Here is a 26144-nt window from a genome sequence, read left to right as displayed (position 1 = left end):
CTTGCATATGACTGCGCAGATGAGAGATTAACATATATAGCAACTTGAAAATCTTACTCCCTCAGCAAGCCATTCTTTTTCCTGCTTCTGCCTTCCTTTAGGGTCAGGGCTTTATTCATGCTGTCTTTCACAACACAGATTGCAATGAAATCAGTAAGCTAAATTTTAACAAGAAAATATTCACTCCAACAAAACACCAGTTGATTTAATAGTGAAATTTCTGCTAAATAGTAATTGAAATTTGAACTGTTGCTCTGGGGGATGAAAATGCCATGAAAATGCCAAAAGAAAAGTCTGTCCCTGAGTTTATTAAGTATTTTCCAATGCCATCATAACTCATCCTCACTCATCCATGTCTGCAAGCCATGCGTGCCCCGAGTGCCCAGAGCTGCAGGCAGTGCTCCCACAGTGCTGAGAAAGCACCAGCTCTCTGTGCTGCCTGCCTGCCTGGGAGGGCTCTGGGGAGCAGCAGCAGGGTGTGACAGTGCCACCCTTGCCAGGGCCTGCAGGGCTGGGACAGGTGTGCCCAGTGTCCCATGAGCTCAGCAGCTGCAGCCACGGGCCCCAGGGGAACAGCTCCGGGCTGGGCTCCACCACTGCCCTCCAGGACAGCAGCAAAGACAGGGGAGCCCAGGAGTGACCCTCCTTCCCAGCACGAGCAAAACTGTGGCAGGAGCTTGCTCTGCCTTGTTTTCTCTAACCTTTCTGTGTGTGTAGTGGCCAGACTCACAATCACACCCACAGCTAATTAATAATTACTGTCTCATTCAACAGCGGTTGTTCAAGCACCTGTATAAATGGCTCTGCTCTAGCATCTGTTATCTGCTCTCCAACTGGACCCATAAAATGCATGTAATAGCAGTTACCCAGCACCAAGGTTTACATACCCTCAATGCAAAGCAGTGGAAATAGAAGAATTTTGAAATTTGCAGACCATCCTTATGATAAGAACATATCTTTTCAGTGGCTCAGAGCTGATTTTCTTTTATTAAAGCATCTTCCATAATAGCTAGTGCATACTTACAGTGCTAGTTACATTTTTGCAATTATGTTATTCAGAAATAATTGGATTTCTGGGTTTAATTGGGCTCTAAATTAGCCATAGCTTTCATAAAAGCTATTAGAGAGATTTCTAATAGCAGCTTTTCCTGCTATTTAAGGACTGAGTATTTCAATGAGAGTGATTCAGCAGTGTAAAAAGTCTTGGCTGCTGTGAACTCTAGCACAAGTTCAGATTAATTATGGCAATTTAGGTACCATCCTTTTGTAATTAAACATTTGCTCAAAACATTACCCAGAGTATATAACTGTGTCAAACAACTGGTTGTCCTTTAGAAAGATATGGTTTTGTTTCCCAACTCTTTGGAAGATTAAGGAGCTTTATGGCAGGTTGGTTCCTGATGGTGTTCAGCAGCAGAATAAGCCCTTGTTTGCTCTCACCAGCCTGTTCACCAGCTCACCTGGGAGGAGGCTGTGTGAGGTGTCCCTCTGATGCTCCTTCCCACCCAAGGGGTCCTGTGCTCCCCTTGCTGACCACTCCTGCACACGTGCTTGCGCGCAAACATCCCACTACTGGGAAAACAGAGAAGTCAAAATGCAATCAGCTGTTTTGGAGAATATCCTGGGGCAAGGCCCTTCGACTTAGTTGCAGATGATTGAGGGGTGATGATGAGGTGATTCAGGGTTAAGAGAAACAGACCTGACCCTTGTGCTTTTCCCTGGCTTCTGTCAATGGCACCTCTACTCCAGTGCAGCAGTATCAGTGGCCCTCACAATCTGCACCATAGCCTGTAGGCTAGGCTGCACTTCAGGCATCACTTTGATAAGGAGTGGCCCTCTCCTACCACACAGCGAAACTCCTGGGCCATAATGATGCCTTCTGTATTTGTGTCCTAGCCTGGTGGGTGATAGTGGATCAGAACAGCAATTGTTTCAATGTGAACTGATCCCTGTTTACCACCTGGCCCCTGCATGCCGTGCTTGCTGCACTGGTTGAGACAGGCTGAAGTTTTGCTCACTCTTTCCTCGTTTTAACTCAGGTGAAAAATGAAGTTTCTCCCAGATGCACAACTCAAAACTATGTTGACTGTGTAATACCAGACTTGAGGATAGAGTGTGACCTGCCAGGTCAAAATTCTGAAAGGATTTGACAAGGCAGACTGATTGGGCTTTGTTTTTGAGAGAGCAATTTAGCAAGCCTCTACCTGCTATTTATTGCTTTGTAAAATGGATAATCTAAGAAAATTTAAAATGTATTGCGGTAAATTTGGCTTATTCTCTAATGCACTCACTCTTCTGATTAGGCCCACTTCTTTCACAAGGATACTGCCAGAGGAGACAAGCCCAATATTTTTAAAATTATCCCAGAAAAACCAGAACACTCTTCCAGTGATTCATATAAGTCTGAAAAATGTTTGCCCACATAACAAAGATTAGAACTCAGCCCCAGATTAAAACATTAGAATCTTCATGCCTATAAATACATATTTACATGTGGACTTACAAATACATATTTACATGTGAGGCTTCCATTCCAAGCCAAGCTTCCATTCCATCTCTGCAGTTTCAGTCAATAACCCACATGAGAAAAGCAAGATTAAGCCCACTTTTCTGTAGCCACATTAGGGCTCAGCTCTGTACCTGAATGCAGGTGCCCAGAGCTACCTGAGGAGCCCTGGGGGATCCCAGCTGCCTCTTGGGCGCTGATCCTGGAGGGTACAAATCTCCCAGGGTCCAAGTGTCACAACTGTCACAACTGTCACGTCCATGATGGGGGCACTTGAAGTCACACAGAAATCCTGCATTTACACAACTGAACTGATATAAAGAAGTCAAAACATTGAAAGAACTTCGGGCACTCAGGGACTTCATAGCACATCATAAGATATCAACATCAACTGAATTTATTATCTTACTCTGAGTCCAAACAATACCTGACCGGAAAGACACAACAGAAGTCCAAATTTGCCAAAATTAAATATGAAGGTTGAAGCGATTCAGTTAAACTTCTGACTCTTCTTTTTTTTTTTCCTTGTCCTTCAAAATCCTGTAGACTTTGCATTTTCTGGCAAAAAGTCCCCTAGTGACACAGCGTTCCCTTTACAGGTGCACTTTAGGCAAATGATGAGTGACATTTCAGTGTTTTGTTGCAAATGCTTTTTGGTTTTGTTTTATCCATAACAGCTTGGAGCGCTCTGAGATCTACTGCAAGGCTGAGAAAGCTTTTTGGAAATTCATTTGCAAAAGCACGTTTTTTCAAATACCTGAGAAAATTCAGGGCTCTTTTGCGTAAATAAGGAAAAAGGGTACCAAGGCATGCGTCAACCCTCAACCCTTTTTTAGACAGCAGGAGTTTCACAATGGATTTCAACAGAAGGAACTTAAACCTTCAAGTTCAATATTCCAGTTCACCACAGACAAAAAAACCTTACTAAACTGTAAAAGTAATCTGGTAAATTGAGTCAATTCACCTAGTTAAATGATTGAAAAACTGTAATCAGAAACTGATGTCTTATTAAAAAGCAGTATTAAAGTATATTAACTTCTTTTGATGTCTGTTTCACATAAGCAAAGATTTATCAATATTCATCAATAATATATTCACCCATGGTGACTGTGAATAATGTGATGTTTAATATTCCCTAAATTTTTTAGATAACCTTAGTGAAAAGTCATTAATTATAGTATTTATCTGCTACTCGAAAAAGAACATGATATAAAATGACAACTCAATTTTCCTCTTTGACATTTCAAATACAACCAGGTCACATTAATCAATCAATAATGTGCTTATCATATACTGTGGTCAATTATATCACAACTATCAGTGACAGTTTTCTGGCTTGCAATCTGGACACATATACTGTCATGACAACTACATTCCTTTTAGCCCTTTTGTATTTTACAAGCAGTGCTCTTGCTTGAGGCACACCATAAATGTACAAAAAGGGCATCAGATTCTTCATAATCCTAATTCCATTTCTGGGTTATTAATATATTGCCAAAGAATAAACTTTCAGTGTACTGAAATCCAAGAAAAATATGATAAGCTTCCCTTCTCTGAAGAGAAAGTTACGCATTAAATAAAGCTGACTGCACTACAAATAGACCATTTGCATTTGCTGATTGCAAGGTAGCAATTATAGCTTACCACTTTAATGAAGCCATAAACCAGTTGAGCGTACTTCTTTGGTTTATTGCACCATGATAACCTTTTATTTTGGAGCTGTAGCCATATAAACTATGATTATTAATGGTATCTCTGTCAAAGACATTATTAATACTGTTTGCCAGAACATTATCTATGTTCTGGTCTATCTGTAAAGATCAGACAGTATCTTCCAAATGAACTTTGACACAGTTTTAAATAGAACTTCTCACCTTCAGACAAATCATATAAATCTTAACCTTCCTGTTTTTATTGAAATTATTCTGAATGAATGATACACTCATAGATCTTATGATACAGTATTTCTCCACTGGAAAATGCTGACTGGTGAATGGTCTAATTGATTATTTCAACAGTACCTGACTCTAATTTCCCTTGGAAATACTTTCTGATAAGGAGAAACAGAACAAATTCAATCTTTTGGAAAAGAACTTTTTTTTAAAATGAACTTCTTTTCAAATATTTAAATATTTGAAAACTTATTTGACTTAATAACCCAGCCTGAAGTAAAATTACATAAGAAACAAGACAAAAATAAATTATCCAGAATTTTTATTTTGACATATTTGCTCTGATTAGGAATTTGTTTCAAATTGCAGAGCTTCCCATGAAATAGAATAGGCAGGTTTTATGAGGCCGCTGACTGATCAACCTTCTTCCCTCAGAGGTTATGGCTTATGAATAACTATCCTCTATGATTTCCTGAAAATGAGAAAATATGACTTTTCATATATACTTTTTTTCATCTTTCTTGCTTAAAGTTTGTTCCAACTGGCTCCTAGATGGAGAGCTGAGAAGGGAGAAGATGTGTGAGTTCTCAGCCCTTCCAAGTGCATGATGAGACACATCATACATCTTCCTTTGTAAGTGCCAGCAGCGGAATATGGAAACGAGAGGAAATTTGAATATCAAAAGTCATTCTCCAGTTTACCCACTCTTAAAGCCTGTCACAACACATTCCCAGTAGTAATTACCCACCCTGTTCCATTCAGAAACAAGGGTACCACAGAGGCTGTTGAATGACCCTATCTGTGGCAAACTGTTAATTTATTCAGGATAAAAACAAAGAGAAAGGAATTAAAAAACTATTGTACATACCTAACACTTCAATAATAGCTGTTTGCTTGGTTTTATTGTTTTACATCATATTTTGATGCTGCTATGCTCACTGGGACATTTAAAGGGTAATATAGTAATAATTTATGAAATAAGATAGTCTGATATGCAACAGTATTCCTAGTGGTGCATTTCATTTCATATTAGCAATACAAAAACTGTGAAAAGCTGATGGTGGCAGTGGGTTCCCACTGAGACATACCCTATTACAGTGGTATCCATGTCAGCATGTCAGCTTTTTGCTTTTTAATCACTGCTTTGACATTCAGTGACTGCGGTGTTTTTCTTTCAGGAATCATACAGGTTTTCAGCCAGGAGCCGAAATCATTTAGATGACATTCCTTCTCCTCCATTAAAGCAAATTAATGAAAGGAGGGCAGGTGAGTCCCACTGAGGAAGGCAGAGGTACCAATGCTGTTTGTGTGTGCAGGCTGCAAAGGAAAGCCCTTCCCTAACCCATAGCTTGAGCCCAGTTGGTGCTGCTGGGACATCAGAGAGGGGAGCATTCCTGTGGCAATCCAAAGGTGCATTTATTTTGTCCTCACAAACATTGTGTTACGCTACCAGTGCACAAATACACACAAAAACCATCAGTGAAACCTGACCTCTTGATATTTAGTTAATGTAGTATACCCAAAATAAAGAAAGGCAAGACCCAGAAATTCTGACCTGTAATTACAAAGCTAAAATCAAAATGTTGATGAGAGAGGTATGCTGATATATTGGTCAGCTCAAATAATTAGACTTGGTGGAAAATGGTCCTTCAATCCCTGGAAAAAATTGTAATACTAATAAAGTTTAATAACTGTAATAAAGTTTTCTCATCAATTGTAAGAGACCTTTCTGTGAGACCTTTGTCATTGCCTGAAGTGTGGTCAGACTGCCAGCCGAGCTCTTGCTCCAGAGGGGACAGAAAGCTTCCTGTACAGAGCCTTCTTTGGATTTGAGTGCAGCTTTGAAAGGGAGACACTGCACGCCCACAGGAGAAAAGCGTAGGAGGTGGGCTTTGACAGATCTGCATTGTGCAGTGGCACAGGCTCTGCCTTAGAATTACCTTATTTTCCCCAACAATGTCTTTAAAATTGAATCATCCTGGTTCCACAAAATCACTGAATCTATTATTCAATCTTTATTTTCTTTTCTTTACATAATTTTCAGATTTTTATTATACTACCATCTCCATCAGAGAGAGATATCTTAGAGTAAACTGAAAATCATTGGTTATGACAAAAAGGAATTCCCATTAGCAAGTCATCATCTAATAATTTTAGGATCTTTGTATCCTATTATCAGCTTTCTTATAAAATACCATTTCTTAATGATAGGGATTTGACTAATACTGTGTGAACTCTGTTAACATAATTTGAAAGTTACAACCAAGTGTGTATTTATGGAATAAGTCGTCATCTTTTTCATGCTTGCACATAATTTTAGCCTGTGATTTGATCAGATGTGGATGTTGAAAGTTAATTTTCATCAAATCAACTGAGGAAGGAGGAATATAGTTATCACCATTTTCTGCTGGATTAAAACATATTGGCATTGAATTCAAAGGGCCTCAAAGGGAATCAGATTTCCCTTCTCATTGTCCACAAGATTTCCTTTGTGGGTGACAGAGGCAATCTATCCATTTAGCACTTCTTTTGAAGGCCATGGTACAGGTTGTATATGAGAGATGACACTTTTACTGTATTTCAGCTGGTTTCAATGAAGGCTAAGCTTCAGGGAAAATCCAGACCCCTTTGGTCCCAGTCATAAGCCCCATGCAATGAACTCAATGTCTGATTAATTTCTGCCACCTCCTGCAATCTGAAATGCCACGTTTCTTTCCCCCTGTTCCGTCTGTTGCCAGTCTGGATTGATTTTACCTTAATCTGAGTTGTCTAAGTCAGCTGTCCTGACTCCCCATGTGGAAATTATACACTGCTGTAACACATCACCTGATAATTATAAGTCTACATGGAACCATGTTAAAATGGAGAAGAAATTTATCTCCTCTTTTTATTTTTGTTCTGTATGTCTTGTTCCTCATATCTCTAAGTCAGGGACAAACCACACTTATATTTAATAGTTCACTTTGCACCTATCTGAAGACACATTTCTTAAGTAACAGCTTGGAGAAAATGCTCTCCAAGTCAGAAAGAAAAAATATCAATTTTTTTTATTTTCTTGAAAAGACAGATATGGATTTTGATTCATTTCTCATTGATGATGTTCGTACCGCCCTTCCTCACATCTTAAAAGACAAAAACCCATGAATTTATTTTAAGAAAATAAATGGTCCTAATAAAATAAATCTTCTATGAGAAACAGACACTTTGGATCTATTTAAGAGATATATACTTTGCTAACAAGTAGATATCAACTAACAGAAATGAAATTTTGTTTATCTTTTCATAGGTGGACCGACTCCAAGATTCTGAATGAAGAAGACAAATAATAAATTTATAAGGCTGTTCTTTCTGATTGAATTACAAATGTGGAGATCCCTGTGTGCAATACTATATATAGAATCACAGAAGTTCAGAGAAAGATGTCTTATTGATAGGCTGTTCACAAGGCAGCCTCCAGTGGCAAAGTGCTGGGCAGTGAGGTCGGGCACTGTCCCTCCTGTCCATGTTTGCACAGAGCTGCTGTGGCTCAGGTGAATCACTGGTGTTCCCAGCTCTGACACCACATAAAGAGCAACACATTATTTATCAAGTACATAGTCACACAGTGAAATAGGTAGTATCATAAAATGATAGCAAATAAAGCAAAATTGTCCCTATGAGCAAGTTACCTATTGTGCTTCAGTATTCTTGGTGTCTTTGTTGCAGAAATCCAGGTAAGGGGATAATGTCAGCACAGTAATGCTAATGGAAGTATTTCCTTTGATTTCCATGAGCCTTGCATCATGATTTTACTTTCTAATTTGCAAAATCTGATCATTCACAGTACAGCCCATAGAGTTATTAATTTGAATTAGTGAAGTTCTCTACCTGATTGATTTTAAACCAATTTATATAGGCTTGTCTGTTTAAGCTGTTAATGCTGTTGAAGATTACTATGGTATTACTGCAGTCTGCAATATTTCAAAGCTTATGGAGCTGTATCTCTCCAAATCCTCAAAAAGGATTTGACTTTCCACACCACTTCTAGTCATCTAAGAGCTATCACTTGTGAAACAAGCCCCTGAAAGCCTGGGCCAACTGTGCCAAGTGCCAGAAAACAGAATTTACTGTGCTGAAAGAGCAGGAAATCAACTATTCAGCATAAAAACAAAGAACACATTTTTATTTCGTCCAACTTCAGGTACCTGGATAAACATTTTGGTTAATTAAGTTGTGAAATTCCTTGCTGGATTTAGAGATTCTGATAGTTTTAGTGATTCAATGTTTAAATTCAACCTGTACTTTCCTTTGTGATTCATTCATTTTAGTGAATAATTACCCATTTAAAACAAGTACTGGTTCTGCAAACATGAAAAGAATACCTTAATAAATGTAAGTCACTTCTCTGCTCTAACTGCACTGGGAAGATAGATTAGTGTTGTAAATTAACCCACAAACAGACTTTATGCTCTCTTGCTCCTTAAAACAAAACCAGTGCATGGCTAAGTAAACCATCCCTGAAAATATGTGGCTCCAATTTCTCAGCCAGTACAGAACACATTATTAATTTCAGTTTGAAAAGTTTAGTGAACGACAACAGCCTCTAGCAGAAAGGGAAACAGAGCACCACCTGCTGTACAGCCCTGCAAATGTTTCAGAACAAAAGCTGCAAGAAAACCATCTTTACCTTAAGTTTTGCAAATAGTTAGGATATATGGAAGGTCATTGTCATCCAGCAATGCATGACCATGAACTTTGGATGGAGGAAGTCCAAAATTAGAGAGACATATGAAGATCCAGGGTTCACAGCAAGTTGTGAAAAGCTACAAGGAGAAAGCAAAGCAAGGAGTTTTGTTTCTTTGGAGGGACTAGCATGGCTGTGGTTTTTAAAAGTACAGAATTTGACAGCCTATATCTATGTGCTATTATATTGACATGGGATCTGGCAGACCCGCTAGCTCAGGCTAAAACACTGCTATGATAAACCACTCAGAAGTTGTGTTAGTGTGCCTACACCTCAGCAACAGGAAAATTAATATGCTCAGGGCCCACATCTCTGTGCAAATCCTGCTCATGGTCAGTAGCCATTTGAAGATGAGGCTTTTAAGGGGCCCTTATTTGCCAAAGTTCTTTGGGGGAATCTCAAAAAGCAGATCAGGCTTGGGCATGCACATCACAGGCTGCAGAGGATGTGAGAGTTAGGAAAAGTGGTGCCAGTTACTCCTGAAATGCCTGGCAAGCCTGAGGGTAACCTGTCTTCAGCACATCCAATATGAACCATTGATCAGCACAGGAGTGAGGGAAAGTGGTTGATTTCTTTCCTGTGAACAGAAAAGAAACATTGTAGCAGATACTACACCCCTTGGGCACACACAGGTCTGTGGCACCAGATGGAACCCACCCAAGGGTGCTGAGGGAGCCGGTGGAATTGCCCACCAAGTCACTTTCCATCATGTATCGGCAGTCAGGGCTGATGTGGGGGCCCCAGGTGACAGAAAGTTTGCAAATGTGATGCCCATCTACAAGAGGGGCTGCCAGGAGGATGCAGGGAACTGGGGGAGTCCTTCAGTTCAATATCTCTGTTGATGATCAGGATAAGGGGATCAAGTGCACCCTCAGTGAGTTTGCAGGTGACACCAAGCTGGGTGGGAGCGTTGATCTGCTGCAAGGAAGGAAGGAAGGTCCTGCAGAGGGATCTGGACAGGGTGGATTGATGGGCTGAGGCCAATTGTATGAGGTTCAACAAGGCCAAGTGCCAGGTCCTGCCCCTGGGTTACAACAACCCCAGGCAGCACTACAGGCTGGGGGAAAAGTGCCTGAAACCTGCTCACCAGAAAAGGACCTGGGGTGTGGCTCAACAGCAGCTGAACATGAGCCAGTGTGTGCTCAGGTGGCCAAGAAGGCCAATGGCACCTGGCTTCTATCAGCAATAATATGGCCAGCAGGAGCAGGGCAGTGATTGCTCCTCTGTACTCAGCCCTGGTGAGGCCACACCTCGAATCCTGTATTTAATTTTGGGCTGCTCATTACAAGAAGAATATTGAGGTACTGGAACATGTCCAAAGAAAGGCAACAAAGTGAGAGTTGCACAAAACCTTCACAAGAAATCCCCAAACCAACACCAACCTAACAGTGTGATATAAATAGAGAGGGGTTATATATTTATTATAGCCTCACAAGACCAGCTAGAATGAAGAAAAGAAGACTTTCTAAGCAGCTTTTCAGGTGGATAGATACCAATGAATGCAAACCTGGAAGGAGAGTGACCAAACATCCGTGTGACCTGTTGGAAAAGGCTGGCAATGTTCTGCTCATTTCAGCCCTGTCATTCATTTAGCATGGTTTCAGTGGAACCTATTAGAAAAAAGGTTGATTCAACCCTTCCCTACTTTTAAGAGCAGTAGAAATGTTTTGATTGTTTCCCTTGAGCTCTGAATCATATCCATGATGTGTAAGGCTATTTTATTGTATCAACGAGCCAGAAGAAACACAAGCCATTTCTGACTCCTTCTCTTAAAGGAAAAGCTGTACTTTGCCACTGTCACTGCCCTTCTACAGGCCTGTGTAAATAAGAAATCAGAGTTCCATGCATAACTTACTTCTTATCAATCATTACCAAGTCAGACAGCTCTATTAATAACCTGCAGAGATCCACAGTCCATGGTTTGGTCCAGCTTACAAAAGCACCTGGATAAGACCCCAGAATGAAAGGGTGGTCACGGTCTGGTCTGTAGGGAATCCTTAACTGGATGGAGCTGCCATCATCATCCTAATTTGGACAGAGCTGCTTTTGTCATTCCCATTTCATTTGGACTTTGTGGGCTGCTGCTGTGTCAAGATACCATTTATATGATGGTTGGTTTATCTCAGAATTGATGCCCAGCAGCTGAAATTGTAAAAAGCAGTAAAGAGCTGTCTCTTGCCATGAACTGGTGAATTAGGCTGATGGCTGCACATGAGGAGAGGTTGAAACAAATGAGAAGCAGAGGGGAGAGGACAGGTGGGTTTGCAGCCTCCATCACAGCCTCCCACACTGCGGGCTGAGCAAGCAGTGGAAACATTCCCACCAGGGTGTCCCTAAGGATGGGATGGTGACTCTGGAGGCCATGGGCAGACCACAGGGGGACACACAGGTGTAGGGTGAGGTGTGAGGCAGGGGGAGCGAGCTGTGGATGCTGGCAGGGCAGCACCACAAGTCCCAACAGAGCAGCCTGCTGTGGAAGTGGCCCAGCCAGCAGCCCCCATCAGTCAGGGGAACAAGGGAATAAATCCAGAGAGGAAATTAAAAAGAATAAGAGTCAAGGAGAGACTACCAACTGGATTTTACTTTAACAGTTAAGCTGTCAGTGACTAGTCAAAACAACTAGACTAAAAGAACACCACCAAAAGTAGGCAGATTTCACCCCAAAAGTGAGACCCCAATATATAAATTTCAGCACTCCTCTGTCTCTCCCCCTTCACTGGGCCCTTACACAGGGTTCAGGAAGTCCAAGAGAGAATACAGGAAAAGTCATTCTTCTTTTTTGGAGAAATGCTGTACTGTGATTCTTCACACTAGTCTGGGATGAAAACATCTGGTGAACTTTTTTTCTCATCTGCTGAAGTAACAAAATCAAAACTGCATCATCCAGTTTATTCTGCAGTTATAGAGGCTAAAGAGATTTAGAAACATCTTATTTCTCATAGCTAATGAATTACATGTGTTTTTTTCATTTTTCTGACTTTACATCACTTTACTGGAGTGAGTGACCAGCTGAAGGTCTACAGCATCTCTTTCCAAAAAAAACCAACCCATCATGAAAACCTTCTTTAACAAAACAAGGATTTGGGCATCAAAAACATGGCCACATTCTTTCTGTTTTACTCCAGACCACAGGAAACTTTTGAATTTACACACAAGAAAACTGAAACTAATTTTATGTTTAATTTAATGTGTTTTCTTAGAAAGCTCAAGTAACTTTTGCACCAAGTAACTTCTCTCAAAAATATACATATGAAGAAGTTCAAAGAACACAACTTGTAGTAGTACTCCTAATATAACAGATTTAGAAAGCAAACTAAAAAGCTTGAGATAAATATACATCTGATGCTATTAAAGTTGCACTGCTGTGCTCCCTTTCCCCTGAGATTCTGCTGAATCTAGGGCTCCTAGATGACTGTAAGCAGTAATGGTCTCTTAAAACTAAGACCAAATGTGAAGGAAATGCAAAGCAGTTTGTGAGCTCTTCCTCTCCACAGAACCAATTACATTACAGACTGCCAAACCATTCAGTGTTTTAATTGCTGTTTGAGATTTCACTGCCTCCTGAAAAATAAAATTCTGTTTCCTTTTCAATTAGTGCCCAAGAGATATTTAGGAACAAAACGGCATAAAAACAATGATAACACTAGAGGTTTTATTGAGAAGAGTGCTACTTAATTTTCTTAATTTCACGCATTTCCCAAAAGAGCACAACACCTAATTCTTTGCCTATCCCATGTTCTCTACAATTCCCAAATGTACCCCACCAATTTTCAGTCCATAGATTGCAGGGTGAAGAAAAACAGTAACTTTAAAGCTAAAATATTGATTTAAAACCCTTGATTCAAAGCCCTAGGGTATCAAAAGATTAGTTACTTTTAAGGACTATACTAAAGGTGACTTTCAGCTACTTCATTATTGAAATGCAAAGCAAATTAATCCTGCTATTCAGAGCAGCAAGATACCAATGTAAAAGCTGTTAAAAAGCAAGCTGGTTCGACACTTAACAGCCCAGCAGTGAGAGACCAAATAGGCATTGGTAACAACTGTTGCAGTAAATGCCACATCTTCCAGAGGGGAAAAAAAACCCCCAAAACTAAACCCCCAGTGTTGCATTGCAATCTCCAGATGAAAAAGAAACAGCATATGATGGACCAGATAAACAGGACCATGAGAATGAATCTGGTGGGCATTCCTGCCTCTTCCTGTGGTTGCCAGGAGCCAGGGAGCCTCTGTACCCAGAGCCATGATTTGCAGGGGTTTCACACCAGCCCCCAATCCAGGGCTGGAGCTGACAGCCTGCCTCACTGCAGAATGACTGCAGCCCCACTGGGCAGTCCACAGAGCCAGGCGAGCTGGGGGATGCTGCAGCTTCACCCCACATTAATGGGGAGAGGAGAGGGGCACAAGGTGTGCTGGGTGTGTGGGGCTGCCACAGAGAGCCATGGGCATGGGGCAGGGGAAGCCCTGAATTCAGTGGAGCCAGCCCCAGGGAAAATGCCTGACAGTATCAAAGTATTTAATCCACTCATAAACCACTCCCAAAATCTCCTTATAAAACTCAGAGCTGGAAATAGTGAGGAAGAGCTATTGTCACTAAACCTTGTGTGGTAGAATGACCCTGGCTGGACAGTAGGTACTCACCAAAAGACACATCATTCCCCTCCTCAGCTGGACAGAGGAGAGAAAACAGCACATAAGGCTTGTAGGTCAGGATAAGGACAGGGAGAGATCACTGACTCAGTTACTGTCACAGGCAAAACAGCCTCAATCGGGGGGAAAATTAATTCCTTACCAATAAAATCAGAGTAGGGCAGCGAGAAATAAAACCAAATCTTAGAAAGCACCTTCCCCCAAACCCTCCCTTCTTCCCTGGCTCGAGGTCAATTCTCCCTTTCCTCTGCTCCTGCACAGGGGGATGAGGAATAGGGGCTGCAGTCAGTTCCTCACATGTCTCTGCTGCTCCTTCCTGCTCAGGGGGAGCTGGACATGGCACTGAAGGTGCAGCCTCACCAGTGCTGAGTACAGGAGGAAAATCACTGCCCTGGTGCTGCTGGCCACACTGCTCCTGATACAGGCCGGGTGCCATTGGCCTTCTTGGACACCTGGGCACAGCTGGCTCATGTTCAGTCAGCTGTTGACCAGTACCCCCAGCCCTTTTCCAGCCATTCTTCCCTCAATCTTTAGCATTGTGTGACCCATGTGGAGCCCTGGCCTTACTGAACTTCAATACTGTCAAATTCAGCCAATTGATCCAGCCTGTCCAGATCCCTCTGCAGAACACCCAGCTTGGTGTCATCTCAAAACTTACTGAGGGTGCAACCAATTCTCTTGTCCAAATCACTGAAGATACAGAACAGAACTGGCCCCAATACTGAGCTCTGGAGAACCCCACTGGTTCCAGTTGCCAACTGGATGTAACTCCATTCACTGCCACTCTCTGGGCCTGGCCATCCAGCCAGTTTTAACCCAGTGAAGACTGCAGCTGTCCAAGCCATGGTAAGCCAGTTTCTTCAGGAGAACACCACGGGAGGCAGTTTCAAAGGATTTACTGAAGTCCAGGGAAATTACATCCACAGTCCTCCCCCCACCCCCACCAAGTGGATTGCCTTGTCACAAAATGTGCTCAGGTTGCTCGAGCAGGACCTTCTTTCCTTAACCACTGATGGCTGGGCCTGATTCCCTGGTTGTCCTGTACATGTTGCATGGCACTCTCAAGATGCTCTGCTCCACGCCCTTCCCTGGCATCGAGGTCAGGCTGAAGGCTCGTAGCTCCCTGGAGATAACCTCAGAATCACCTTTGCCCAGAAATTTAGCTACTGGGCCTTCTATGTCTACTCAGCCCTGTATCACAGCAGGTGGGAACATGGTGAGTATGGTTTCCATGCTGAGAATGCTGAAAATGAATCCAGATCTCCAGTATGAGTATTTGCCAGAGACTTGTTCAAGCTGCTGTCTAGCCAGTACTTATGAGCGTACACAGAGCACAAATGAAAAGACAGTAACATGTGGAAACTTCCTAATTGGCTTTGTTGGCAGAGATGGATTACTTCCCAGAAATGAAAGGCAGAAGGGTCTTCTATCAGTCTCTGAAGTTCAGTATTTTTGATTTTAATTATGCATTACCTACACAAAGGCCTTCTTTTGTGATCAAAAGGACTTTGGGAAACGAACCAGCAGCCGGAATTAGAAATGCTGACTGAGGAGCAGACGCAGAGATTACCATAATTCCCATATCAGCCAAAACTCTCAGATCAGCAATTGTCTACAGATGTAATGTGTAGATGCTGCAAAAGTCAGTTGACCTGAAGCTAATCTTCTCTAGAATCACTGAATATCTCAAGCCTCAAAAGACCCATAAGGATCATTGTGCTCAAGTCTCTCCTCCTCACAGGACTAACTAAACCAAAAGGACAAGAGCATTGTCCAAATGTTCCCTGAGCTCTGGCAGTCTTGGGCTATGACCACTTCTCTGGGAGCCTGTTCCAGGTGGTTCCTTGACCACCCTCTCAATGAAGAACCTTTTTCTAACACCCAATCTGAACTTCACTGATCATTGTTAGATCGCCTTAGAGGTTACTAACAAGAGTAACTAATGAGTAACACAGAGTGGATTTTTCAGATGTAGTAGCTAGGGGGAAAAAATTACATTTGTATTTGCATGAGGAACCCTAATGCAGGATATTATCCTGCCAGGAAGTGGAACACATTTCACTGATTTCTCTTTAACCACAGACCAATACTTAGCATTTAAATAATTTCAAAAATGTTTTAGGAAGAAAAATTCTTTCCTGGACATATTCACAAATACTTGGAATAGCAAGAAATAAACCTTAAATGGATCCCAGCTTTGGCTGGGATGCACCTTAGCTCACATTAGCAACCTGCATTTTGGCACTTGATTCTAAGCTCATTTCCTAATCTCCATCAGCAGGAGAGAAATCCTGCTTTTAGAGTAAAATTTCTTTGATTTACATTACATGTCTGCCTTAGGATGAGATTAATCAAGCTGCAGAATTTCCTTTAAATGGTGGTCTAGAACCATTAATTCAGAGAATTTGGTGTTATGAATCCAATATATGTTTTCAGTAAAGGAGCTACAAATTTTCTGATGCATGAGTCCCTCATTAAGGCAGTGTGAAAGACTGAAATGTTAAAGGTTAATGACTCAAACAATTGGCCACTTGCAAAAGCAGCAGGATGCTATGCTCTAATCTGCCTCGGGTAGATCCTAGCAGGTAGCACCAAAGAATATTTGAAAAGTAGTACCTGGTATATTGTATAAAAAACAGTCAAAAATCCTTCTCTTCCATTACAAAGTTATGAGGTTCAATATTATTACAGCGATAAAAAAGAACTGAGTTGCACCTAAATTTTACATGAATGCAACAGAAATAACTACTTCAGAACTGTTAGCCAATATAACTACACGAGACCATTAACAATAATTACAATACAATAATGGTTTTGTATCAATTCAAGTTTGCAACTCAAAGAATTGCCATACAAAAAGTAACTTACAGGCCCATTCAAGGACACCAGACACAAAAGCTAAAAGACTCTGATGGAAATAAACTGAATGCACTATTAGTAGCAGAAATGTTTTCATGGAAAAACATCTCAATTAAAAGTTGGTCAAAGTTTCAAAGATGGTCATCTGTTAATTTTCTAGTAATTTGCTGAGGTGATACAACTAGACTGTTAAGTTTAAGGGGAAAATACACTGCAAGACACAAACTCTGTTCTGAAGCGGGTACTGGCCTCGCCTGCAAAACATCTCATTGTTGTTGTCTGAAGAGAATGGGCATTGTGAACATTCCCTGAGGAGTTTGACTTTCAGTAATTTTAACAACAAGCACAAACTGACATGCAGAAGGTTCCCTCTGAACATCAGGAAACATTTTTTTTTACTGTGAGGGTGACCAAGCTCTGGCAAAGGTTGCTCTTGCAGGTTGTGGAGTCCTTGGACATATTCAGAAGCCAACTGGACACTGTCCTGGTCAAACAGCTCTATGTAGCCCTGCCTAGGAAGTGGGGTTGGAGATCGCTTCCAACCTCAATCCTTCTGTGATTCTAAGATATTTCTAAAAGATCTAGAAACCACTCTGTATTTGGGTTCTGCTGCTAATGCTCTAAAGTGTACTCTTATTCAGTTTACCAGCTGTTTCACATCCGTGAAAAGTGAATGCAACAACCATCATTCATTACTTTTCCATTCCTATGTTCAGTCTGGATATTAAAAAATCTGGAAGGTGAGGTAAGGAATGTTCTTCCCTGTGTCTCTGTATATACATGTACAGGCAACTTTGTGCACAAAACAAAGAAAGAGAGAGAGAAGGAAAGATAGGAATAAGGGTATTGATTTTTTGTTTGACTCAATACTGTGTCACATCCTCTCTGAACCTTGTAGCATGATCCCAAAGCAAATAAATGACTAGGATATCTCCTTTTTCTTAGCAAGACATCACTCCAACACATCTCCAAGACACCAGCTCTAAAATGATATTATGGTATTTGTGATTACCAATGAATTAATTTGAAAAGCAACACTTCTTCCCGCCACCTTCCTTCCCAATTAAGCGGGATATTATGCTGTACTTTTGGGAATAAATTAAGAACAAAAGAAATTAAATCAGTGTTCATTACTAATTAATGTTGTTGATAATGTGAAGGCATTCAAGTAAGTCTTCTGAATTCAGAAATAAAATATGTTTGCATCACATGTCAGCGTTGAAATACTTTAGTGCCCATTAGCAAACTAGAAGAAAGTTAAGCCTGTATTGACCAAGTATAAACATTTCAAATTCAAGAGATCTAGACAATTTACAGTAGGAAATCATGAAGGAATTTCTGGAAGAACACTGCTGCTAATAGGTTCAACAAATCTTAGAATTCCCAGAAAACTCCACAAAACAATCCAAATAATTTTTAAATTATTGAAAAATACTGAGTAATTTTAGCTAAGACTGCTATGAGACTATTGTCTCACACACACACAAAAAATATTATAGAAGTTGCAACACAGTTATCTGGAAAGAAATTAAAACAAAATACTACAATCAGAAGTAATCAATGTGCCTTCCAGGAAAATAAAGCTTGTCAAACAAGTATGATATTTATTCATTAATAAATTCTGTTGTTGCATGAAGCTGAAATTATGCAGACAAAATCCAGAAACACAAAAAACCTGCAAGATTAACTAGCAAATCTCAACAAATAATCTTTGATAGAAAATCTTTATCAAAGAGCTGCTTCCAGTGAAGTTATGAAGGACAACATTATTAAAAGCTTTCACTAGCAATTTGGAAGGAAATATAAGATCACAGCTGATGAAGTTTGCAGATGACAACACCTGGTAAGATGATAAACAGTGATAACAGCAGCAATTCCACAGCTGAATCTGCATTACTGTGATGAAACAGCATTAGGCTGAGCTCACTCCAACAAAGACAAATGCCCCCACAGCAAGGAATGAGGATCCAAGCCCAGGAAAGGAAAGTGTGCTGACATGAGCACTCATAACACAAATTTAGAAAGTACTAGGAAAATTTTACCTATGTATTAAAATTACCAAATCCTTAACTGTACTGAAATCGTGTACACTGTATTTTATGCTGTGCCCATATTTTAAGGAGGCTTCTGGAAAATTGATGAAGGTATTAAAAAGAGCCACAAAACCTAAGAGATGTGCTTGAGTAAAAGTTCATGAACTCAATTTGACTTATCCAAAATGAAAGTGAGAAGTGATTTGGTTGCTACATTTAAGTATCACCACAAGGAGAAACTGCAGCCTCTTAAGAACCTCTTTACCCCAGTGGGGAGATGCATAAAAAGAATCCATGACTGAAACCTAACACCAGAAAAAATTCAAATGAGACTTGAGGAACACACTGATCACTGTGAGAGCAATGGACCATTGCAACAATCAGGCAAAAGGAAGCATCTTCTTTCTTCATGCACTCAAACCAGGACTGGACATTTCTCAGAAAGGGCTAGCTGGACACAAGTTATCCCTTGGTCAAATAAATTACTGGGTTCATTACAGCTGTAGCAGGGACAAATCTGATGGCCTGTGATTTATGACTGATGAGACTAGATGAACCATCATCCCCCCACCATGGCCAAACTTTATTAATTGATTTATCAGTGCTTTATGCTGCCATCCATTGCTAGGGTATCTGAACACTTTCATACTAAATCAATAGCAAAATGCTTAATGGACTTCAAGGAGCTTCTGACACATATACTTTCAGGACTAAAACTAATTACGGGAGGATTTCTCAAGAGGTCAGAAGGTCTGTATTTATCCTTCTTGTTGAAGAGTGTGTATTGTTGTATTTCCTTTGTGCTTATGGGATATTTTGAAGCATATTTTGAGCCAGTGATTTCAGTCAGGCACAGTACTGCTAATTGGTTCTGTTTAGGAAACTGAGTTCAGTTTGTCTCCTCTACTGCCTGCCAGGGTGCAAGTGGGTGTCATGACAAAACTCTCTGCATTTTCCAGTGCTGTTTAGAGTAATGGACACTTGCTTTACTGATACAAAAAATAAATTTGCATCATCAGAGAGTCATAATTTAGATGAAAATGAAGAGTGCTGGTATGCACAAGGCACCACATAAACGTGCTCCTCTAAAAATTACACCTTTTCAGAGACACAATACTATTCTATGTGGAGAACAAGCACTTTCACGTCTAAGAGTTATAAAGTTATGGTGTAGGATGCGGTGTTCTCAAAACATAGGAATTTGCAAAAAGGTATTAATTGCACTTGGACTCTAAAATTTATAAAAATACCTAAGTTTATTTTGTGCAAATAAATAAAAATTCTTGATGTATTATTTGACAAATGTACGCTAATAAAGTGAGTCTAATTAATTCAAATAATAATAAGTAATTAGAGACTTTCTTGAGGCCTAGCACATAAAAAAACCTGCAGATTTGCTAGCTGCTTCATTTTTCTTACAATAGAAAATTGTTAATGCTTTATTCTTCAAGTTAAATCAATTTTCATTAATTACACCCTATCCTTCTGGGCAAAGATTAATCAAAAGAGGCAAAATAGGATTACTGCAAAAATAAGATATTGATCTAGTTTTTAAGCAGTATTCTACCATCACTAACTTTTGCTCAGTTTATTCATTGTTTTTATGGACCAGTGAAGAAGGTACTTCTCAAAATCCTGTGTGCTTCAATGGGCTATTTGCAGCTGCTAATTTTTGTTAATTTGCAGCCAGAAACATTTTATACACTGCACACACTATTGCATTCAGCTATTCCTCTAAAACTTTGTTTGGGCCTTTTGAAGTCATAAATCAATTTTTTCTCCTTGTACCTTCACAGAAAGAAGAGTTTATTGAAGTTTGCTTCTTCCTTGGAGGTCACGCAGCACACACAGGAGCAGGGCACAGACCAAGCCCTGCTCTGACACCAGGTGCCCTGGCAGCCAGGAGCTCAGCTGCTCTCAGAAGCCCAGCTGAGCCTGCCTGCCCCAGGCAAGCAGAATGGCTCAGATCAGAATGGCTCAATCCTAATGGCCCCAACAGCCAAGCTTTCTTCCTGAAAGCACATCTCTGGTAAAAAGCCTTTATCTCTACAGCAAAATAAATGTGGTTACAATTTTGTAATAGTCAATACAGAGCTGAAAGGGAAACTCAGTTTATTCCCCAAGTTCCAATGAAGAAACACACAGCACTGCTTCTGCACTACACTGGGTCAAGAACAGGCTTAGGTGCCCAGACACAGTGCTCATGCAGTATCTCTGTGCACCAGACACGGTGCTCATGCAGCAGCTCTGTGGGCAAAGCAGCACCCCTGCTCCAGGCGTGAACTTGTACAGCCTGGCTTGAACAGGTACAGTCACCGTGGCACAGCAAACAGTTCTGAAAGCACAGTTCTGCATCCTGGTGGCAGAACACATCCAACGGCCAGGGAGATCCAGAAAGATCAGAGAGGTACAGCGACACCAACTCCTGGAGAAGAGAAGCAGCAAGTAGATTGCAGGGGTAGTGAAGAAAGGAGACAAACCAGGAAGAACAAGCAGAAAGGATGAGAGGGAGTAAACCCCCAATACATCAATTGTACCCACAAGACTGATGAATAATATCAAATCAAAAGAAAAACATACATAACACACTTTGGGTAGCAAAACTGAGAGTTTTTATTTCTTGGGCTTAGATCTGCAATCCAAATTCACCTTGAATATTCATGGCATAAAAATGTAAAACAAAAGAATGAAGTAAAACATAGAATTCTGAAGTTTCACGAAATCCAATAGGGAAGCAGAATTTCTTACGACACCAGCTGCCCAGTGAGACACAATAGGTCAGGTCAGCATTATAAGGCTAAAACATCAGCTTTAACTAAATTTGATTTCCTATTCTTAAATCATTAATTGAAACAGATTATATAGCTTTAATTTTGTTGGAAGCCTAAAAATCATGCTCTAAATACTCATTAATTCAACCACAAAGATTTGCATTTTAGGATAACTTCTACATCTACTTTTGTATTCCAAAGCTATTCTTATAAATATTACAGACTGATTTAATGTGAATTACTCTAGTAAAATGTGTACAGAAATGACTGGCAGAACATTAACATTCATAAGACATAGAGGAAGAAATGGATCTGTTGTACCCAGATTATAATTCTGAAAATGAGGGCATGATATTAAATGACCCAAAGGAAGAACAGGAGGGAAAGTGACCTCCCAGAATATGAAGGTAGTAGAAAATGATAATAAATTGCTCATCTCAGTTTAATAATTTAATACAAGCTGCAGAAAGTAGAAAGGCCACTTAGGAAGGCACAAAAAGCATTTTTAGGTATCAGTGTTCTATGCCAGTAATGAGAAAATTAAAGACAGCACAATCTAGCAGCACTTCCTCAAGTGGTGAGAAAGCCACAGGAAAGCCCCAAGTTTGCACTCTGTGGCCTTATAGAGGTCTGAAGTGCAGAAACAACCCCTAGCAAACCAACTTCACTCTCTTTTCTCCCCTTGCAAAATTCGGCTTGGTTTCAGGTGAACATTAAAGCAAAATCCCAAATGTTTGCTTTGCTCTAAGGAGACAAATCAATAAATTATCTGTGGAAAAGAGGGAAGGGGAATTTGAGTGAGAATATTAGTTCAACAGGTACCTTGAAAAGTAGTCATAACACTTACAGACTCTAGGGTTATACTATATGCTTAAAGGCTTCGCCAGGAACGAACAAGGAGATACAAATAACTGCATTATTTCCCCTCCCCTTTTAGCATGACCATTAAGAAACAAATAAAACAAGTACAACATTACAGCAGCAAGGGGGAAGTTATTCTTAGTTTCAGAGAGTTTAGATAGGGTGATACTAAGGATCTACAGTGACAAGTTACAGTTCTTTTCCTTGAAATTCACCATAAACAAAGAATCAATCTGTTAAGAATTATCTGCCCATCCCTCCACATAAGGGGCTGACACAGTGAAAAGTCAAATCATTTGATGAACAAAGGACACTAACCCTTACATCCATCAAATCAGAAATTAGATTCTAGGCTAGAGAACTATTTCAAAATTGTTAACTGTATCTCAGAAATCTGTAATTATCTAGTTCCTGTTGTGAAAAATTATGCATTCCTTGTTATCTCTCTATTTTATTCCTATGGATTACCTGGAAACTTGTTGCCATCTTATTGTAAAGTTCCCATACCTTCTCAGTAATTTCTCATGGGCAGCTCCTCACAGCACTGACTCCTCCTTCCTCAGAGCACAGCCAACAAACTCCATCTCTCTCCTCACCCAGCTAACCCACTCTTTTGTGGCACTCATATTCTTATAGGACACAGCTGTGGCCTGTTAAGGGCAGGCCTGTTCCTAATCTTTGGTGATTGGTGCAGCTGCAACTCCTCAGGGGTGAGACACCTTCTGCACTATCTTTATTTTCTTACATTCTATCCCTCCACAGAAACTAAAACAAGGAAATTAAATAAAAGATGGACACCTCAGAGCAGCCTTCTGGTACCTGAAGGGGGCCTACAGGAGAGCTGGACAGGGACTTTTCACAAAGGCTTTAGTGACTGGATTAGGGAATGGCTTTCAACTGGAAGAGGGAAGGTTTAGATTAGGTATCAGGGAAAGGATTCTTTACTGTGAAGGTGGTGAGATGGTGGAACAGGTTGCCCAGAGCAGTTGTAGATGCCCCATCACTGGAAATGTTCATGGCAGGTTGGATGGGGCTTTGAACAAGTTGGTCTAGTGGGAGGTGTCCCTGCCCAGGAGAAGGGGTTGGAACTAGATGAGCTTTAAGGTCCCTTCCAACCCAAATCATTCTGTGATTGTATGATCTGTAAGTGGAAACAGACTGGGTCCTTGGGTTGTGCATGTAAGGTGGCACCCAGATATAGGAGAAGCATTTAAAATCCAGATCTAACAGAACTGATGGTCGTTGCTTTGATTAAAGAAACTTGCAATCATATGGATAGAGTAGGCAGGCACCAGCCACTCATCTACCCTAAGAGAACAGATATTCAGGGAAGAAACTACCAGATGATCACTCTAGGAGCATAATGACTTTACTGATTGCTGCAAACTTCCTCCTACCTGAACAACATCAAATAGCAGTCTGAAGAAAAAGAAAAAATAAAACCCAACCACAGCAGGGATACAGGTCCTCCTTTAATTACAGGTTTCTGCAAAGAGACCTGTAATAATACCTCCTGCAATTTTTATAAGCATTCAAATGAAAGAAGAGCTTAGTGATTATCTTTTAAAAGCAGTGCAGGGAAAAGGCAGAAGGGAGCATAAAGAAGCCCTGCAGAAATTTGCAAGCAAATATACAGGAAGATGCACATACATAAGTTTAAATGAGGACTCTCTCAAGAATTGACTGCAGCTGTGCATAAAGCAACCACAAAACTGAAGAGACACAACTGAATTTTAACACAAGAATTTCCAATTACTCAATATCCCTTCAAGAAACTTAAAATTTTAATAGGCCCATGAAGGCTTGAAAAGGCACAGGAGACAAACATATCTTAAATTTCATGACAACTTTGCAGGACAAGCTGTTCTTGTATAGATCCACTAAATGGTTACAAGAGAGAGATTTACTTTAAAATGAGATTTCCTCCTCACTTCCTGAACTGGAAAATTCACTATTACCTCTGTAAACATCTTTTGTTTTGAAACCTGAGTAATAGTTTTGAATACTCTACTAGGACTACAGTGCAACTGTGAGGCAACCTGCATTTCTATAGGAAATTATCCTGCATTATTTAAGATGAATACAGAAAGCAAGTTGAATACAGAAAGCAAGCTGTCAAATGTTTCTCTGTAGTGTTAGAAAGATTCATTTTTTGTTTTCCCAAGGGAACCTAGGGTGCATAACTAAACTCATATTTAGTTATTTTTTACTCACTGGGTTCATGCTTTGCCCATTTGGACAACTTGAGCAAATAACTTGGCTGTTATTTGTGCAAAACTCTGTAAGAATTTCAGTCATTCTTCTCAAATGTACAGAAAAATGCAGCTGGACAAAACTGAACTTCCAAAAAAGAAACAGAAGATACTCAAAGAGATTAGAAATAAAACAGTAAAGTCACTTCTAAGTTCCTGTGCATAGAAAAATGCTCAGACTGACAGCAAAAATGCCACAAGACAGATACAAGATCTTTCACAAGATCCATGGTGATGAGAAGTACCTTCCCACTACTTCCTACTTCTACTGTCCCTGCTACAGAAGAATCCACTTTCTGCTAATAGAAGTCACACATTCACATTATAGTTCTCTGCAACTTATTTTAACACAAAAAATCACTGGAGCTGTTTCAACTGTCATCCATTCACAAAGTAGGAAAGTGGGCAGGAAAGCCACAATAACTATCATAATCACATTAGCTACCATGAAAGAGAGTGTTAAAATAGTAACTACTCAAAAAATTGATAATTTACTTTAAAAATCTCAACAAAAAGCCTATACATTGATTTTAATTATACATGAATATTCCACTCAGTCAAGTAAAAAAAAAAAAAAAAAATCATACTGCCCATAAATGGATATTGTTGAACCTGTTTGCTAGTTGAAAATCCTTCAATTTGAACCAGAAAACAGACAATGAAAAATAACTTAAGCTTTCTAAGGAGTGGAAATTCTACATATGTCTACACATTTGGAGACACCTTTATAAACCAGGCAGAAGAAACCAGAAGTCTAGTGTTTTCCTACAGATAAGCTGAAGTTAGTGCTCAGTTTCACCCCATTTAATCTGCCACAAACACCATGACAGCCATATGTGAGTTAATAAGCAGCAGTAATTCATTGTATTTCCACTTCAAAAAAGAGCCCAAGCATGCACATACAGCTAACACATTACACCTTCAGCTATACCTCTTGCATGTTGTGCTTCCAAATCTTCCAAGCAGACCCAGACCATATCCTACCCCCACCACTGGATTGTAGCTACTTTCTTTTTCATGCTGTGTAGATAGAAGTAGAATTTGGGAGGAGGAAAAGGAAGGAGCTGGTTCCTTAGTCATCCTGTTATGTAAAATGTACAGATGGAAGTGTGGAAAGCCTGAATGGTTGGAGTATGTCTGGTATGGAGAGAAATGTGGTACAAATCAAGAAATACAATGACAGCTCAGTTTTCCAATCAGCACTTTGCCAGAAGTTTACAGCTTGACCAAATTTAGGTCAAAACCAGCACAAAGCAACTCCATTCTCTTTCGAAATATGTTTAAAATAAGAATAACAAAAAATATTTGCCCCTCCAATGATTTATCATTCTAAGCTTAAACCAAAAGCTTTCAAAAACCAATTCAACTGGCATTAAAAGTCACCGCAGTCTAAATTTCAGCAAAATTACAAATAACTGGACAGACATTTTCATAAAGCTTATGTACCTTAATAACTGGCAGTGGCACAAGCACCACACACAAGGGTGTTTCAGTCCCATGAAGGAACAGCTTGCTTTTCATATTGTCTACAATGAGTGACAGAAGTTCATCCAAATAAGATATTAACATCTTCACACAGATCTCTTTGCCATAGACT

Source organism: Zonotrichia leucophrys, chromosome 1A (genome assembly GCF_028769735.1).
Source record: "Zonotrichia leucophrys gambelii isolate GWCS_2022_RI chromosome 1A, RI_Zleu_2.0, whole genome shotgun sequence".
Taxonomy (NCBI): Eukaryota; Metazoa; Chordata; class Aves; order Passeriformes; family Passerellidae; genus Zonotrichia; species Zonotrichia leucophrys.
The sequence above is the reverse complement of the archived record's forward strand: the minus strand, read 5'-3'. Positions refer to the sequence as shown.